Genomic DNA, 20,652 nt, shown 5'->3' with positions numbered 1-20,652 from the left:
TAATTTAATACAATTATCTACACAATACTATCACAGTAGTATCATCTTATTCAGTCAAAAAAATGACCTTGCTCTTTTTTTTTTAAGGATCTAAAAGTGTTCAAAGAACTAGATAATCTTTCTGGATAGATATGAATCTCCATAAAAATTAGAACAGACTTGAGCCAGTGCACCTCAGAGATGGGGCAGATCCTGGTATGCAGTAAGAAACTCCAGAATTAGGAGCTGACAGTATTCCTTATTTCTTATACATATATTACAATTATTCCAATATTCCTTATAAACATACATTTAACTAAACAACTTTAATTATAAAACCTTGACTGAGTTCTTAGTTACAACATAAGTTGGCCACTTACTTCTTTGGTTTACCATTTTGTAAAATATGTAAAGTGGGTGTAATCTACCAGAAAATGAGATTTCTCTGAAAACTGACTAGCAAAGGTATTCTACCTTAACTCATTTCCTTTCAAAAATTACATTATTATGATTGAAGACTTTTCTACCGCATTCTAGGATGAAATGATAGATAGTAGGTAAGTTAAAACAAAAATAAAAACTTATCAAAACAAAAGCCCTGGACCTGAAAGTATATTTCAAAGTATACGATGTGATTGGTCTGTCTCTCTTTAACATGAAACTTCGTTCCAGACAAGTGAGAAAAAGAAGAAGTAATACTGACTGTCACCTCTTGTGTTCTTTCTGGCTACTCTGAAGGTCTGTATATTTTAGTTTATCAGTCACAATAACTCTAAAATCCCTTGCTCAAGGCAACTTAGTTGTGGAATAGCAGGCAGGAGTCTATCCCAGTGCTGCCCTGAGAACAGACTCAGCTGTGTCCAACCATCAGTGGAGACTCCAGAAATGCCCCTGCCCCTACTCTGCTCCTCTCCCACCAGCACTGATCTGGGCCCTTGTGGTCCTACCTCAGCAATTTTGTCTCCAACAGACTCACCTCTCAAGGCAGAGTCAGGGAAGAGGGGGCACCAGGGTTGAAAGCGTTAGCCTGTTCCCTGGTGTCTGCTCAGACTCAAGCTCTAAATCATACGACCCTACATGGGAGAAAAGAAATGGGAACAAAACAGGTTTCAACCTATTCCTATCTCAAAATACTGCTTTTCTATTTCTGTTCTATTCCTTTACATTTCTACTTACCCAAAAATAGTAAAAAGTAAACTGATATTAAAGATAGCATGTTTGGGTGTGTGGGTGGCTTCTTCAGTTAAGCCTCTGCCTTCAGCTCAGGTCATGATCCCAGTGTCCTGGGACTGAGTCCCACATTGGGCTCCCCACTCGGTGGGAGTTTGCTTCTCCTTCTGCCCCTCACCCCAACTCATGCATGCCCCTTCCCTTCCTCTCTCTCCCTCTCTCTCTCAAAAATAAAATCTTTAAAAAAATTTAAATTAAAAAAAAATAACAAGTTTATGAGGCATGTGGTGGCTCACTGAGTTAAGGGTCTGCTTTTGGCTCAGGTAATGGTCTCAGGGTCCTAGGATCCAGCGCTGCATCAGGCTCCCTGTGGAGTGGGGTGGCTGCTTCTCCCTCTTTCCCCACTTGTGCGCTCTCCCTCTCTCTCAAATAAATAAAATCTTAAAAAAATATATATAACATGTTTTAATCAGAAATGATAATGAAATGGTTAACTTTCAACAGGTATGCCCTCTCCAGTGAGAGTTTGATCTCAGTGTTGGGAGGGAGGGTGATGCATTCCTTGGGGACTCTCATCCCTGGGACAATGGCAGCTTCTTATGTCTACAATGTCCATATCTTGGTAGTTCTCTATTTTTTTAGAACACAATCTAATTTTTACTTTAGTCTTGTTATAACAAATAATTATTATTTTTTTGAAGTAGGTCCCATGCCCAGCATAGAGCCCAAAATGTGACTTGATCTCACAACCCTGAGATCAAGACCTGAGCTGAGATCAAGAGTCAGATGCTTAGCTGACTGAGCCACCCAACTGCCCCAATAAATAATTCTTTATATTGGAATTCCCTAGTTCAAGTTACGGTGTGGTTTCTGTCTCCTGAGTGTACCTTGACTGATATGCACAATGAACTTAATTTGGGAAACAATGGATTGAGTACACATACAAACACACGGGCTTTTTACTGGAGGATTTCTCAGAGGTTCTAAAGTATATTGATATGTGAAATTTGAAAGAAAAGTAAATTACATGCAGAATTTCATAGGCTTGTGTTCCTATGAACACATGTGTTACATGATGTAGAGAGACACCCCTCCCACTACACACACATACCATGACACAAAACTGGTGTTCTATGGGGCATCGATGGAGACAGAGATGTTTTAATCTCCAGTATGGCTGAATCCTCCCTGGTAGGAATCTGAAACCCAGATATTTCATGGGGAATGATTAGTACAAACGGCAAGTCAATGATTTTTACTTTTGTTCTTTTGATAAAAGAAGCAATGGAACAATGTTTTCAGCATTCCCTTGTCCTTGAACCTAAGACAACACCTGCTCATGAATAAGCATGGATTTCAATAGCAAGGAGAGCACAAATTCTCAGTCAGGAGAGGAGAAGAAAGGTAAGTCTCATAGGGGCAGTAACAGTATCTTGAGAGGAGCACAAAGGTGGAAAAACTCCCCTCCACACCTCTAGAGATTTTATTTCATATTCACCATGTGATAATTCCTGATTCAATATATTTGGGTTTTCCCATAAATGTGTATGACATCCATGGGAAGTTGCAGACATAATCAGATTTTCGACTACAGCTTGAGACAGTATCATTTGGGAAAAGACCTTGCAGAGGCCTCTGCTTTTAGAAATATATGACTTAAGTAATAAGTGTCAGACACTATCAGAATCTAGAGCTATGACATGCTGCAGGACAGAGCACTGGGGAAAGCTATCATTACCTTTTATGTACATTCACCAAAATGTTGTTAAGGAAATGTAATTACCAATGGGGAGGCTCATTTATCCAAATTATTCTGGGCTACCAAAGAAACCTGACATGTAAACAATTTAGATAAGGATTCTAATAAGCTCGCTATACCAAGTACCTGCAATTTGTCACACAGTACATGCTTATTCTTGCTTGGACCAGTCTGCTCTCCTTGAAGTGCTATTTTAGCTGAATGTACATTAGGAAGACAACTTCAGGTCAGTGTCAAGATAGAGTTTTAATCAAGCTTAAAACAAATCCACAATACAATGAAATTTTCACCAAATTTCAAAGAAGAATGCAGTGACATTCCAATAAAAAGATACAGCTAATTCATTAAAATAAAAACTATAAAAATACATAGGAAGGTTTGGAAAATAATCTTGGATTTATTATACCTGGTGTTTGGGGAAAAAGTAAAACAGTGAAATCTTAAATGTTTTGAGTCACTGTGATATGGCCCGTAGGGTGTGAGGTAAAACATATATGAATAAAGCATAAGGTGCCAATCCTGTCTTTAATAACTTGTCTCATTTAGGAGGCAAAAAATTTTAGAAATGGTTATATTTAGAATATTCACCAAAGAATATCTAATAATAAAACTCCAAATGAACAACAGTATTTTCTAATGCTACAGTCTAGGTTTTGAATACACACTTCTGCTGAAATGTGCTCTAGAGAAATGGGCATTGACCCAAGGAAGAAAGCTAGGCTTTACAAACTACTTAAAAACAAAACAAAACAACAACAAAAAAAACAGCTGCGTATTTGCAGGGAGGGAGAGTTTAACATAAGAGAATTGCGTGGAGTGGCTCTTTCATAATGAAATGGGATGACTTGGCCCCTGCAAATAAGGATCAAAGGGAAAAAAAACACACTTCTTTGTTTATTTCACGAAAAAATACATTTTCATTCATTCATCAACTCAACTGACATTTGCTGAGTTGCTTCTGTGCTCCTTGCACCATGTTAAGCACTGAAGAATTCAACAGTGAGACAATGTCCTTTTCCTTGAGGAGCTCATTGACCAGTGGAGAAGACAGAAGGGTAATAATTAAAATAAAGTCTGATAAGAGCTACAATAGGAACAAGCACAGAGTGCTATGGGAGGGCAGAGAAGAAGAAGGTACTGGGGCATCTCTGGAGTCAGCCTCTAGAGCCAAATGCTAAACCAAGGAATTCTGTAAGACAGTCACAGAATACAGCCATTCTTAAAAATTAAGTTAGACAAAGTTTCAATTAAATAAATTAGATTTAATACTAAGGTTATAAATATTTGAAGCTCCATTACTTCCTAATTATTTTATTACATTTCACTATTATCTATGCCCTTGGGGTCATTCAGTTCTATCGTACATGTATGGTAGAAATGCCATATGATGGTGTACTACTGGGCATCTACTACCAACCCTACTCAGTGGCATCACATTGGTAACTTGAAATTGGTCATGATGAAAGTATTTAAACAAGGGAATTCAACAAATGTTATCAAACAGAGTTCTTTCTCTGGGCGGGGGCAAAGTGGGGGTGGGGATCCATAGACAACCAATTGTTAAGCATGTATCGGCACACTACTGAGAATATCTAACCTAGGTCGCTACCTAGGTTAGATATTCTAAAGCCAGGGAGAGCTCCCTGGGAGAGAGTTAATTAAGATATGATCTGAACCAAAATCAGAGTCAAAGTTCTCCAAGTTCATTCATGTTGTTACATAATACTTGATTACCTGCTTTTTTATAAGGCTGCATAATAAATCACTGTATGTATATACTACATTTTATTTATCCATTTATCCATCATTGGACATTTAAGTTATTTCCACACCTTGGTTATTGTGAATTGAAATTGTGTAGAAATGTAATTACCAATGGAGAGGCTCATTTATTTAAATGTGCATTCTCTTAGTATTTTAGAGACTTAATAAAATTAGGAAATAAAAGTATTTAAGTAATTTGTCAAAGAAAACACCATTCATGAATGGAAGATTGAGGATTTGAACCCATGGTAGTTTGGATCAAAAATTGTGTTTTTTTACACACACATGTATGTGCTCACCCACTTGCACGTTCACTCATGAGGAAATACTACTCAGTCATAAAAAAGATAATATCTTGCCATTTGGGACAACATGGATGGACCTAAAGCATAGCACACTAAGTGAAATAAGTCAGAAAAAGAAAGACAAATACCATATAATTTCACATATATGTAGAATATAAATAACAAATAAACAAACAAAAAACAGAATCCAGACCTATGGTTGCCAAAGGAGAAGGGGATGGGGCAGATGGGAAAAACGGGTGAAGAAAAGTGGGAGATACAGGCAGAGTCCAGGGATAAAAGGTACAGTATAGGAATGTAGTCTATGGTACTGTAACAGAGCTGTATGGGGACAGATGGTAACCACACTTGTGGTGAGCAGGCCATAATGTATAGAATTGTTGAATCAATATGCTGTACACCTTAAACCAAGGTAACACTGTCTGTCAATTATACTGAATTTTTTTAAAAACACTGTGTCTAAGGCACTTGGGTGGCTTAGTCATTTAAGAGTCCAACTCTAGATTCTGGCTCAGATCATGATCTCAATGTTGTGAAATCGAGTCCCACACTGGGCTTTTCACTGGGCGTGGAGCCTGCTTAAGATTTTCTCACTCCATTCCCCTCTTCTCTATCTCCTCCTCCATTCTCACTCTAGCTCCAAAAAAAAAAAAAAAAAAAAAAATGCGTTCTTAATATACTACTTCTCCCCTGAGTTTGCAATATATTTTTTTCCATTTTATTTATTTTTTCAGCGTAACAGTATTCATTGGTTTTGCACAACACCCAGTGCTCCATGCAAAACGTGCCCTCCCTATTACCCACCACCTGTTCCACCAACCTCCCACCCCTGACCCTTCAAAACCCTCAGGTTGTTTTTCAGAGTCCATAGTCTCTTATGGTTCGCCTCCCCTTCCAAATTTTTTTTTTTTTAATAAACATATAATGTATTTTTATCTCCAGGGGTACAGGTCTGTGAATCGCAGGTTTACACACTTCACAGCACTCACGATAGCACATACCCTCCCCAATGTCCATAGCCCCCTCCGCCTCTCCCAATCCCACCTCCCCCAGCAACCCCCAGTTTGTTTTGTGAGATTAAGAGTCATTTATGGTTTGTCTCCCTCCCAATCCCATCTTGTTTCATTTATTCTTTTTCAGTTTCTCTTGATTCCACATTTTAATATGCCCTAAAATTCATTTTAAATATATAATAAGAAAATGTGTGTAACTGCCTTTAAAGTAAAATATAAACTCTAGAAGCTATCTTCAAGGTTTGAAACTTCAATCAATGCTTTAGAAAGGACAATTATCAAGTTACCCCTATTAACTATTTCATCTCTATTTATCTCAAAATAATTTAGGTAAAATTATTTATAAAATAGCCATAAACTGACTGCTTTCAAAGAAGTATCAGAAAAATTTATATGGAAAAAAATTTGCTTTTCCAAAGACAATATATGACTGCTTATAATTTTTTCAAATGAATTTCTATGTCATAAAAGAACTATTGTTTTCATGCAATAAACAAATTACATCTGCATAGAAAACTCTCAATGTTATTCGTATCATTATGGTATGGGGGAAAATTATACTTGTTAAAATATAATTGTGTCCAAAAATATTTTCCTGATTGTCTTGAATAGCTCCTTTGAAGTAAATCCTTTATAGCAAAGCCAATTTTCTGTTTCTCTCATTAAAATCTAACTAGCATTATGACAAAGTAGAAAAAAAATGAATAAACAAAATGCTGAAACAAAAGTTTCCAATGGTTGATTCATAGCAAAACCAAAAAATGGTATCTACAAGGAAGCAGGGTTTTCTGACTTAATTTGCTTTCATATCCATTCAGTCATTAAAGCAAGTGGTTCTAATCTCTGCATATGGACCTAGCCCAAAAGTATTTTAAAAATATGGATGACATTGCATACACTTAAGCAACCACCATCAAGCATAAAGTTCTATGTACATAAACCTACATATACATAAATCTGTATATACATAGCCTTAAGTATTTGAAAATTTGCTTGATGGTGGTTATTCAAGTGCATGCAAAGTCATGCATATTTTTATGTCATCCAATTGTATATATACACACACATATGTACAACATACATTTATACTTATATATACACATTCATATGTATAAATACACACACAATGATGCTTTTCAATAAATATTTACATAGATACTCTAGGCAAGTGTGTAAATTCATTATATTGTATAGAACAGATGCTTGAGCTACTTGAAACAAAGCAGTATTTTCACAGAAGTATCTCCCTTCCTTCCCATCTCCCCTCACTCTATTTTTCATCAATTTCTCCTTTCTCTCCACAAATAATTATTAACCGTATCATATATGCTAGAATGTGGCTAGTATGGAAGTTCCAATGGTGGAATATTAAAAAAGGACCCTACTTTCATGAAACTTTAACTGTATTGTGTATAAACCTGTTGAAAGATGGAATTCAAATGATTTTAAATCACATAGATCTTCATTCAAATCATGATGATATCACTTAAATACCTTTGGGAAATGACTTACCTTTGCTAAGCTTCCATTTTCTCAAAAGGAAAATGGCAACAATTTTAGTCACCTCATATATCTTATGGATTAAATTATGAATGAAAAAAAAAGATGAGTGGAGAATCTGACATAAAGTAGATACTTACTAAATGCTACATATCTACTCTCCCTACATACATTTAAACAGCAATTTGCTGGTAAACCCAAGTTTCACTGTTACAGGTTTATAGATAATCATGGAAAGAAAAATACGCCAAGGGTTTTCATAGTTACAAAATAAAGAAGAAGTGCTTAGTTGGAAAATATGTTGGCTACTGCCAAAGAGAAAGAGAAAATTTGAGAGGCACTGACACAGAGAGACAGAATGGAAAAATAAATAAACCCATGGTAGATACCAATACAATAGTTTAAAAGATAAATAGCATATCCTTTCTTGTTTGCACGGTAGCATCATTTTGTAATACTGAGTTAACATTTCCCATCCCAATTCTATTTCTTGGCTTTTACATAGGTGCTTTAATTCACTGGCAGGGCAGCTCGGGTAAGTAGGACACCAGCCATGGTTATCAATATTCCATGCTTCCATGAAATAAGTTGCCGCATGAAAAAACAAACAAACAAACAAACAAACAAAAACAGATGAGCTAGAGATAGAAGTAGAACTATTGGATACACAAATAGAGTGGTGGAAACAACTAATAAAATGAATGTTCTCACCAGGAAATTACCTAATATCTGGTAACACACTGAGTATTTCAGAAATTCAAGGCATGTCCTGCTTCTATCCTACTGCAGAATCCTTCATCACTGGGATGGGTGGGATGATTCTAAATGAGATCTGAAAACACTGGGGTCCAGTGGAATCCAGCATTCTTTGGACCTTGAGCCTCATCACTGCTTTCTACACAATTCCAAAAACTTTGACCCCAGACTGCCATCCAGTAGTCTTATTTTTAAATACAACTTCATGAAAACAAAAAAGGTAGGTACAGATTAATGGTTAGAAGGAAAGCACTTTCAAAACTCTAAAAGTGAAAATGTAAAATCAACTCCTAATTTAAAGGTATCTTAGAGAAAACTCTTCTCCATAAAGAAATTCAAGTGCAATATTAAAATGATATTATTGCACCTAATGAAAAAAATTAAATAAAAGAAAAATTTATTTGCAAGCTGTGCAACATTGAAAGCTTGAACATGTTTTTGTTGTCTGATCAAGCACTTCACAGAAAAGAGTGCCAGGATTAAGGGCCCACTTATGAAACTGGAAGCATCCTCTGTTACAGATGGATGTTCCAATCACTAAGGTCAGCCTCTGAGCATTAAAAACTAACACTTAGTGTGCCTGGGTGGCTCAGTGGGTTAAGCCGCTGCCTTAGGCTCAGGTCATGATCTCAGGGTCCTGGGATCGAGTCCCGCATCGGGCTCTCTGCTCAGCAGGGAGCCTGCTTCCCTCTCTCTCTCTCTCCCTGCCTGCCTCTCTATCTACTTGTGATCTCTGTCAAATAAATGAATAAATAAATCTTTAAAAACAAAAACAAACTAACACTTAATTCCATCTAGATCAATTCTGTGTTTGCCAAGCAACTGCCTTGATTAAGATTTGGTTCCCTAGATGGCTTTTCTACTGACGGAAATATGACAACTACATTTCTCATTTTAAAGTAGGAAGTTGGGGGGCACCTAGGTGGCTCAGTGGGCTAAAGCCGCTGCCTTCGGCTCAGGTCATGATCCCAGGGTCCTGGGAAAGAGCCCTGCATCGGGCTCTCTGCTCGGTGGGGAGCCTGCTTCCCTTCCTCTCTGTCTACTTGTGATCTCTGTCAAATAAATAAATAAATAATCTTAAAAAAAAAAGTAGGAAGTTGGTATGCTATATCATCTTCCTCAATTTCTTAGGAGTTTTCTAAATATTAATCAGTATCTCCAAGTCCAATTCACACAACACTGAAAAGAGAATTACTGAGGCACGTAGGAACTAGGGGCAGAACTACTTACTAATACTTCTGCCTAGTTAATGGTATGTATATATAAGTCAGCCTTCAAAGCATTGAGGGGGACACAAAGAAGGAAAACCAAAATTAGTCCCTTCCCTCTTTTTTTTTTTTCAAACCAGATGAAGAGGGAAGCTACAGATATATGGGTAGATAGAAAAAAATTTTAAGGTAGTCTGAAGTCCAACAGAAAAGCAAGACTTGTAAGTTATATAGATATACTAAGAGCATAAAGACACACTTATAGTAAAAAGATTAAGATATCTCTGAGTATCGGGATAACCCATTTGTATTTTGTTTAATAAACATGTATTTGCTTTTTTCTTTTCTTTTTTTCCAGGGAATATAGCCAGGAACGTATTGTCATTTCTGTCTGCACTACTCAACCTAAGGCAAATAGGAGAAATAGTATACCTAGAAAATAAAGAATAGCCCCAGGAAAATAATTAGAATCAGAAACAACCAGCAAGAAAAGCCACAAATGATTCTTCAAATAGCCCAGTTTTCCTATCTTTTTCATTTAGCAATCTTTTATAAAACACACACCCACACACACACACACACACACCCCTCTCTTTTCAAACTCTCAAAATACCACTGCATTTATTTTTATTTTTTTAAGGAACAAACCATTAGGCTGTTTCTATATCTTGGTTATTGTAAACAATGCTACCATGAACAAGGGGGTGCATATATCTTTTCAAGTTATTGTTTTGTTTTCTTTAAATACATAGAAATAGAATTGCTGGATCATATGGTAATTCTACTTTCAATTTTTTGAGGAACCTCCATCCTGTTTTCCAAAGTGGCTGCACCACTTTACATTCCCACCAATAGTGGACAATTGTTCCTTTTCTGCACATCCTCCTCAACACTTGTTTCCTGTGTTTTTGAATGTAGCCATTCTGACTGGTATGGTTTTGATTTGAATTCCCCTGGTGAGTAGTGGTGTTGAGCATTTTTTATGTGCCTATTTGCCATTGGTATGAGTTCTTTGGAAATATGTCTATTTAGATCTTCTGCTCATTTTTAAATCAGAATTTCTTTGCAATGGAGTTCTAGGAGTTCTTCATACATTTTAGATATTAGCCCCTTATTAAACATACGATGTACAATTATTTTCTCCCTTTCAGTAGGTTGTCATTCATTTTGACATAGTTTCTTCTGCTGTACAGAGGTTTTTTAATATGTTTTCTTGTAGGAGTTTTATATTTTAGGTCTTACATTCAAGTCTTTAATATATTTTGACTTATTCTTAGTGCATGGTATAAGATGATGGTGGAGTTTCATTCTTTTGCATGTGGGTGTCCAGTTTTCCCAACACCATTTATTGAAGACTATCTTTTCCCCAATGTATATTCTTGGCTTCTCTGTCATAAATTAATTGACCATCCATGTGTGAATTTATTTCTGGGCTCCCTATTCTGTGTTAGGCCAATACCATACCTTTTCAATTACTATAGCTTTGTAATTTTAAATTACTATAGCTTTGTAACAGAGTTTGAAATAAATGTACATGATACCTCCAGCTCTGCTGTTCTTTGCTCTGTGTGTGTGTGCGCGTGTGTGTGTGTGTGTTTCCAAACAGATTTCAAGGCTTTTTTTTTTTAATTTCCTTGAAAGAGACCACTGAAATTTTAATAGGAATTGTACTGAATCTTGGGATTGCTTTGGGCAGTATGGGCATTTTAACACCATTGATTCTTTCAATCTACAAGAATGGAATTGATTTTCATTTGTGTCTTCATCAATTTATTTCACTAATGCATTATAGTTTTCAAAATACAGGTCTTTCACCATGATTAAATTTATTCCTAGGTAATTTTTTGATGCAATTGTAAATTAATTATTTTCTCTGACAGTTATTATTGTATAGACAGATTTTTGTGTACTGATTTTGTATCTTGCAGCTTTACTGAATTTATTATTTCTAACTTTTTGGATGTATTCTTTTGGGTTTTCTATATATAATATAATGTCATCTGCAAATTGTGACGGTTTTACTTCTTCCATTCCAATTTAGATGACTTTCATTTATTTTTCTTACCTAATTGCTCTAGCTAGGGCCTCCAACATTATGTTGAATAAAAATAGTGAGACTAAACATCTTTTTTTGTTCCTTATCTTAGAGGAAAAGTCTTGAGCTTTTCACCATTGAGTATGATATTAGATGTGGGCTTCTCACATATGGTCTTTATAATATTGAAGTATGGTTCTCTCTATAGCCACTTTGTTGAGCATTTTTATCATAAATGGATGTTGGATTTTGTCAAATGATTTTTTTTTGCATTTTTGAGATAATCATATGATTTTTATACATTATTTTGTTAATGTGGTATATAATCTTGACTGATTTACAGATATTAAACCATCTTTATATCCATGGAATAAATCCCACTTGATCTTGGTGTATAATCCTTTTAATGTATTGTTGAAATTGGTTTGCTAATATTTTGTTAAGGATTTTTGCCTCTACGTTCATCAAGGATATTGGCCTATAATTTTCCTTTGGTGTCTTTGCCTGGTTTCAGAATCAAATAGTACCAGTCTTATAAAATGAGTTTGGAAGAGTTCCCTCCTCTTCTATTTTGTGAAAATATTTGAGAAGGACTTGTATTAATTCTTCTTTGAATGTTTGGTAGACATTACAACTAAAGCTGTCTAGTTTTACACTTTTGTTTGTGGGGGGGTGTTTGATTACTGATTAAACTTCTTACTTAGTAATTTGTCTATTCAGACTTTCTATTTCATCATGATTCAGTCTTGGGAAGCTATGTTTCCAAGAATCTATTCATTTTTAGGGTATACAATTTCTTGGCATACAATTGCTCATATTAGTCTCTTATGGCCCTTTGTATTTCCATGGTATTAGCTGGAACATCTCTTTCATGTCTGATTTTGTTTGAGTCCTTTCCCTCTTTCTCTTGGTGAATATAGTTACAGGTTTGGCAATTTTATCTTTTCAGAGAAATAGCTCCTAGTTTCATTGATCTTATCGATTGTCTTTTTAGTCTCTATTTCATTTATTTCTGTTCTATTCTTTGTTATTTCTTTCCTTTTATTTCTTTAGGCTTTTTTCCCCTTTTTCTCAGTTCCTTGAAGTGGTAAAGTTAGGTTGTTTATTTGAGACTTTTCTTATTTCTCATATTTTCTTTTATAATAAAAACACTGAATATGTTTTCTGTACAGTATAAGAGATTACCATGGGCTGCAGTCGGGGGTAAAATCTATATTAGGACTTACTTTTTGCCTATAAGGACATAATCAGGAGTTACCAATTAACATGAAAAGTACTTAATAAGTTTCCTATTGGTACTATAAAATATTACCACAGATTTAATGGCTTAAAAAACTCCAATTTATTATATCACAGCTTAGAGGTCAGAAGTCCACAAAGGGTCTCATTGGGATAAAATAAAAGTATTTGAGGGATGCCTAGCTGGCTCTGTCAGTAGAGCATGTGACTCTTGATCTTGGGGTTGTGAGTTTGAACATCGCATTGGGCGTTGTGACTTTGAGCCTCACATTTGAGTCTCACATTTTTAAAACTTAAAAAAAAAAAGTGTTTGAGGGCTGCATTCTGCCTGGAGGCTCTTGGAAAGAATTCATTTCTTTGTCTTTTTCAGCTTTTAGAGCTGAAAACCCTTCATTCCTTGGTTCCTGGTCCTTTTTTATCTTCAGAACCAACAACGGTTGGTAGAGTCTTTCTCATACTACATTACTTTGACATTGATCCTTCTGTGCCCCTCTTTCACTTAAAGGAATCTTGTTATCACATTAGGCCCATACAGATAATCTCAGAAAACATTCCTAAATCATGATTCTTAATCACATTTTCAAAGTTCTTTTTGCCATTTAAGGTAACATATTTATAGGTTCTGGGTATTAGGATATGAATATCTTTGTTGGGGGCAATTATTTTATCTACCATGGTAATATTCAGAATAACCACATTTCTTGACACAACTCCATTTGGCTGGGGGTAGGGATGCATACTTTCTTTTCCTCCCATCTCTCTTCTTTTAAAAAATACTATCAAACTGAGTGTTCTAAGAAAATCAGGAATGTCAAATTTGTATTTTATCACCAAAACGACAAGAGAGAAGAGACAGAGGTTATTCTGTGCAAAAAATATAGCATTCTTCTTGGCTATAGCAACAACCTTGATGAAAAATTATGCCCTTCATTCATAGTTAATGGAATGCTGAAAATGTGAGGGGATGCAGCCATGGGAATTGATGTTACAAGCTTATGCTTTGCTTGATTACCCCAGGAGTTAGATTTGACTTAAGCTGTAGGGGAAATAAATCCTGGGGAGCGGAAAATCTAGATGACAAGACTCTTGAAAACCAAATATTGAAGAAGACTTCTTTTAGTCAACAATCAACCTCAATTGCTATTAATAAAGTACTACTATAACCTTGAACAATGTGGGTTTAGGGCCTGGGTTTCTAATAAACATTTTGCAGACCTGTCCACATTAAAGTTGGTGATAAATCTTATGATGATTACAATCTACAAAATGAAGACTTAGTCTTTGCTCTTGATTTACCTTCTACCTACAGCCCCTTGACAACTATTTATCTTCCAAAACTTAGCAAGGTCACGTCCCCCAGAAAGTTTTTTCTCACTGTGATCCAACCTTCATTCTCAAATAACCATGACTTTTGCTTTCTTTGGGATTCTGCTAGAAGTACTTCTGTTATGACATTTGTGACTTCCTTCTATAACTGTCTGGCTCCCCATACTTACCCATTAAACTCAGAGGTAAGGATATGTTTGATTCCTTTTCATTAATCTTAAAGGTAACAATGATAGTAATCAAAAGGGAGGTGGGTGGGTGGATGGGCTAAATAGGTGAGGGGAATTAAGGAGTGCACTTGTTAGGGTGAGCATTAGGTGTTGTATGAAAGTACTGAATTCACTACACTGTATACCTGAAACTAATATTATACTGGAACTAACTGGAATTAAAATGAAAACTAAAAAAAAAAAAAAAAAAGATAACAATGAAACCAGGGATATGTTTACAGTCTGATATGGCTATACTGCTTGCTAAAATATTGAAGCACAGCTGCTTCCCTTAAGTCTTCCACTGGGACTCTCAACCCAGCAACTAAAGTTCCAGGGAGGAGCTTCTGGGACTTTGCTACAACACAGCCGGAGCCTTTTCTGATTGGTCATTATCCATGCTCTACAAATTCTTTTTTTTTTTTTTTTTTAAGATTTATTATTTATTTGAGAGAGATAGAGTACAAGTAGGAGGGGAAGAGGGAGAAAAACCCCAGAAGACTCTGAGATGAGCACAGTGCCTGACATGGGGCTTAATCTCACGATCCCTAGATCATGACGTGAGCTGAAACCAAGAGTCAGATGCTTATCCAACTGAGCCAGCCAGGCACCCCACGCTCTACAAATCCTGACAGCAATTTCCAAATTTCGGGATAGTGCCTGGTATGTAATGGGTGCTCAGTAAGTATTTGTTGAATGAATAAATCTTATAAATATACTTGTATATTAGTAAACCTTACTAAAATTCTTTTTGAAAGGAAAAGAAAGATAAGTGTTGGGAAGGATTTGGAGAAAAGGGACCCCTTGTGTACTACTGGTAAGATCATAAACTGGTATACACACTAAAAAAAAGAGTATAAAGGGTCTTCAAAAAATTAAAAATAGAACTACCCTTTGATCTGGCAATCCCACTTCTGGTTATATATCTAAATGAAATGCAAACAGTTTATCAAAGAGATATACACATTCCCATGTATAATGTAGCATTATTCCCACAATAGCCAAGATATGGAAATGATATAAGTGTCTACCAACAGATGAACAGATAAAAAAAGATGTTTATATTTATTTATATAAATATATATAAATATATTAAAATATGTTATTATTTATATTTATTTATATATAAATTTGTATAAATAAATGGATAAATAGTATATATACTATTCAGCCATTAGAAAAAAAGGAATTCTGCCATTTACAACAACAGGAATGGACCTTAAAAACATTATGCAAGTGAGATAACTCAGAAAGACAAATACGATGTGATATCTCTTACATGTGAAACCTTAAAAACTCAAACTCATAGAAATCAAGACTAGAATGGTAGTTATCAGGAGCTGCGGGAATAGAAGAATAGTTGAGATTTTCTTTAAGGGTACATAGCCACAACTAACTAATAAATAAGTTCTGGAAACCTAATACTTAGAATAGTGATTGCAGACAACAAATCTGTATTATAACCATTAAACTTGCTAAAAGACTAGATTTTAACTGCTGCCAACATGAGAAGAAGTGATAATTACATGACTAGACCCAGGTATTAGCTAAGGCTACAATATATTATACACTTTAAACTTACGTAATGTTACAAGTCAAATATACCTCAATTTAAAAAAAAAAAAGAAAGGACATTTATTTGTCAGTTATTCAGAGAAGGTCATTCAAATCTTTATTTAAGATAATTTTACAGGGGCACCCAGGTGGCTCAATGGGATAAGCCTCTGCCTTCAGCTTGGGTCATGATTTCAGGGTCCTGGGATCGAGGCTCGCATCGGTCTCTCTGCTCGGCGGGGAGCCTGCCTCCCTTCTCTCTCTCTCTGCTGCTCTGCCTACTTGTGATCTATCTCTCTTTCTGTCAAATAAATAATAAATAAAGTCTTTAAAAAGATGATTCTACAGATGATACTTTCAACTATTTAGTACTAATAAGAGATGGTTCAGCTCAGAATTTCCACAATGGTCAGATAATTTTATCTCACAAGTGATGACAGCTTTATATTTTGCAGTCAAATGCTGTACCACTGAGCTATACCCCCAGATTTATATTTTGAAATGAATATCAACAACACAGAAATGAAGAAGGATGTCTTTTAGAGATGGCTTTTTGATGGACTTGAGTGGAGAACTAAATGAAATAAACACAGAGCTATAAAAGAGAGACATTTCTGAATAAAGTCTAAAACAATCTTCAAATAAAAAAAGGTAAAAACTCTGGATAAAATGATCCATACAAAAAGACTTGAATTTTTTTCTTAGCAAAAGAATCACAAGTGAAAACAAGCAAAAACAGAGAAGAAGGTTTCTTTCATCTTGTAATACAACATGTCCTTCAACTGAAATAAGATTCCAGTAGAATTTCAAAGACATTTAACAAGTTTCAGAAAGCTCAAGCTACTCTCTCCTTTAGAGTCTCGGTCTTTATAACTGTTATATTAATAAAATTAAAGATTTAAGAATGAGGTTATTGTTCATTTTAAAAATACAGGTTTTCAAAATGAAGTAATAACCACAGAAAATAACTTATTTGAATCATTGCAAACGAATATGATATGGTATCGGTCAGGGCATAAAAACCTTAAAGGAAACTTTGCTCTGTAAATTTGAATTCACTTTCATGAGCCCTCATTCTCAAACCATGGAGAGTAGTTATATTGTACAGGTCAACATCAAACCACAGAAAAACTAGCAAAAAATAGAACTGACAGTGTGTCCAATCTCTTAAGGGAGAAGGACTTTCTAAGCTTTGAAGTACTGGGGAAAAAAGTACAAAGGAAAAGATGAATAATATTAGAAAAATAATAAATAAACACATGTTGCCAGCTAGAAACATAAATATGAAAAAAGCAAATAATCATTTTGCAACAAATGCAAAAAGGAAATAAGTGTTCAACATTAAAAAGAAAAACACTTATACAAGTCACTAAAAAAAGCCCTAAGACCTAATAAATAAATTGTCTAGGAACATGGTATTTTGCTAGAACTACCATAACAAATTACCAACTGTAATGTTTTAACCAAGAGAACTTTATTTTCTCACAGGGAAGATAGAAAATGCTGGCCAGTTTGGTTCCTCTCACCTCTGTTTGCAGATGGCCACTATCTCGCTATGTCCTCATATGGTTATTTCTTGGTCTTTGTGTTGTTGGTGTCCTAATCTCCTCTTAGGGACACCAGTCATATTGAATTAGATCCATCCATATGACCTCATTGTACCCTAGTATTAAGGACCCTGTCTTCAAATACAGTCACATCCTGAGATATTGGTGGTTAGGACATCAACACAGGAATTTTGGGGGGACACAATCCAGCTCATAGCAGAGATAACAAAAAAAAAAAAAAAAAAAAAAAACAACCACGATCTTAAAAAGTACATTAAAATGTTATCTGGTATGTGCTATCGTGAGTGCTGTGAAGTGTGTAAACCTGGCGATTCACAGACCTGTATCCCTGGGGATAAAAATACATTATATGTTTATAAAAAAAAAAAAATTGGAAGGGGAGGCGAACCATAAGAGACTATGGACTCTGAAAAACAACCTGAGGGTTTTGAAGGGTCAGGGCTGGGAGGTTGGGGGAACAGGTGGTGAGTAATAGGGAGGGCACGTTTTGCATGGAGCACTGGGTGTTGTGCAAAAACAATGAATACTGTTACACTGAAAAAATAAATAAATTTTAAAAAAATGTTATCTGTGCTAATAATTAAAGGAATGTTAATTAAAAGTCAAATATGATTGCATTTTTAAATTTATCAAACTATTGATGATCAAAAATCATTTTAATGCTGGCAAGGATTCAGTTCCATGTGTGAAATGAATTCTACTGACAGCAGTGTAAACTGGCAAATATTTTGGTAGGTAAACTTGCAATACATTCAGGATTATAAAAAATATTAAACTCTCAATATAGATCAACATAATCAAGAAAATGATAATAAAAATTTATCTAGAGATCAGGGTATTTGTTTCTGGGGAGAGATCTTTACTGAAATATTATGCATCCAGGCATTATTTATAATGCCAAAAATACTTGGAACAACTTAAGTGCCCACAATGGGGAAACTTATTCTATACTTGATGAGCTGTTATGTAGGCACAGAAATGGTATTTATAAAGACTATGAAAAACCTAAAATACCTAGAATTTTGTTTTTAAAAATTAAAGTAGGATGCAAAGCTATATGTTTAAAAGTTGCATAGAATAAAGGGATGCAGAGAACAAACCTATAGGCTTTTCTTGAAGATAATAGAACTGTGGGTTTATTTGTTCTTTTTGGTATTACATGCTTTCAATTTCCAAAAAGCAGCATGCATAATCATTTCAACTTAGGTAGGATTGGATTGAATCTGCAAAGTCTAGTTTGAATTCAATAAGCTTAGGTCACCACGTTAGCTGCTAGTTTTGAAGCTTTGTTTTCATCCTGCCAGAACCAAACATTTTGTTGAGTGATACCTTCATACAACACCCATGGCCAACCTCACCTTCATTCCATCCCAGTCACTGTAGACATAATAAAAAATGAAAGTAGATCACTCTATGGAATTCCTATGAGATTCATAAATATTTGACGATCAATAATGGGTCAAGTTCACCTTCTAGGGAGCCCTGATGAGATCACTCCCTACCCAGTCTGTCAAACTAAGACCATCCATTGTGTGGACCTGAAGATCAGAGCCATTTTTCACAAGTTCTGTAGACATCTCAAGAGCAGGAGACACTTTATGTCTGCTGTCTCCTTCTCTGACTCCAAGGGAAATATACAGAAGTTATGGTGAGTTCTGCTAAATGGGAACCAACTCTTAGTAAGTGCAGGCTGCAGAATATTTCATCATCAGAACTGGCAAAACGGTATATTTTCCTCTTTAGTAAAATACAGAGATTCAAAGTACACACATCTAGGGGCACCTGGGTGCTCAGTAGGTTAAGCATCTGACTTTTGATCTCAGCTCAGATCTTGATCTCCAGGTTGTGAGTTCAAGTTCCGCACTGGGCATGGAACCTACTTTAAAAAAAAAAAAAAAGTACAAACATTCCTGGAGTTCATGAGGAACCTCAAACTGTAAATTTGGTGCAATCAACTGCTAATAAAAATTATCAGGACTCAAACCATGTTCATTTTCTTGATATTAACCTTAATCAGCACTCTAATTTCCCTACTAGAACAGAAATAAGAAATGTAGCTGCAGTGTTTTGAATAGTGTTCCCCCAAATTCACATCCACTTGGGACCTTAGAACATGACCTTATATGGAAGTAGATGTAATTAAGGTAAAGATAATGGTGACATCATACTGGATTAGGAAGGGCCCTAAATCCAGTGTGTCTTTAGAAGAGACAGAAAAGGACATACAGACACATGGAAAGAAGCCAAGACAGAAGTGAGTTACAATTACGCTACCACAAATCAAAGAATAGTGGAAACTACTAGAAGCTGGAAGAAGTGACAAAGAATTCTCCCCTAGAGCCTTCAGAGGGACCACGAGCCTACTGACACTTTGACTTTGAACTTCCAGCTTGCAGAACTGAAAGAGATTAAGTTTTTATTGTTTTATGTCACCTAGTTTGCGGTAATTTGTTACAGAAGCCCTAAGAAATTACAGAAAATAAAACAGTTGTTTACAGAGAGAATTCCTGCTGCATTTAACCAAAACCATCCCTTTATTTTTTATAATTTGAATTCAGTTAATTAACATTTAGTGTATTATTACTTTCAGAGGTAGAGTTGGTTGGGTGATTCATCAGTATTCCATAAAACCCAGTGCTCAATACATCACATGCCCTCCTCAATGTCCATCAACCAATTACCCCATCCCCTTACCCCCTTCCCCTCCCTCAACCCTCAGTTTGTTTCCTATGATTAAGAGTCTCTAATAGTTGGTTCCCTTCTCTGATTTCATCTCATTTTATTTTTCCTTGCCTTCCCCCATGATCCTTTGTTTTGGTTCTTAAATTCCACATACAAGTGAGGTCATAAGAGAAATGTCTTTCTCTGATTGACTTACTCCTCTTAGCATAATACCCTCCAATTCCATCCACTTCATTGCAAATGGAAAGATTTCATTTTTTTGATAGCCAAGCAGTATTCCATTGTATATATATATATATATATATATATATATATATATATACACCATGCCTCCTTTATCCATTCCTCTGTTGATGGACATCTAGGCTCTTTCCATAGTTCAGCTATTGTGGACATTGCTGCTATAAACACTGATTGGATCACCGTTTTTATCTTTAGGGTAAATACCCCATAGTGCAATTGCTGGGTGGTAGGGTAGCTCTATTTTCAACTTTTGGAGGGACCCCCATGCTGTTTTCCAGAGTGGCTGCAACAGCTTGCATTCCCACCAACAGTGTATGAGGATTCCCCTTTCCCCATATCCTC

The 20,652-nt window shown here is 35.6% G+C and overlaps 1 protein-coding gene across 2 annotated transcripts in view; it reads right to left on the bottom strand.

The window, feature by feature from the left end:
- Positions 1 to 20,652, bottom strand: part of KCNIP4 (potassium voltage-gated channel interacting protein 4) — a 1,210,542-nt gene that overhangs the window by 995,763 nt on the left and 194,127 nt on the right. The window lies entirely within an intron of this gene.

This window comes from Meles meles, chromosome 2 (assembly GCF_922984935.1).
Source record: "Meles meles chromosome 2, mMelMel3.1 paternal haplotype, whole genome shotgun sequence".
Taxonomy (NCBI): Eukaryota; Metazoa; Chordata; class Mammalia; order Carnivora; family Mustelidae; genus Meles; species Meles meles.
The sequence above is the reverse complement of the archived record's forward strand: the minus strand, read 5'-3'. Positions and strand labels throughout refer to the sequence as shown.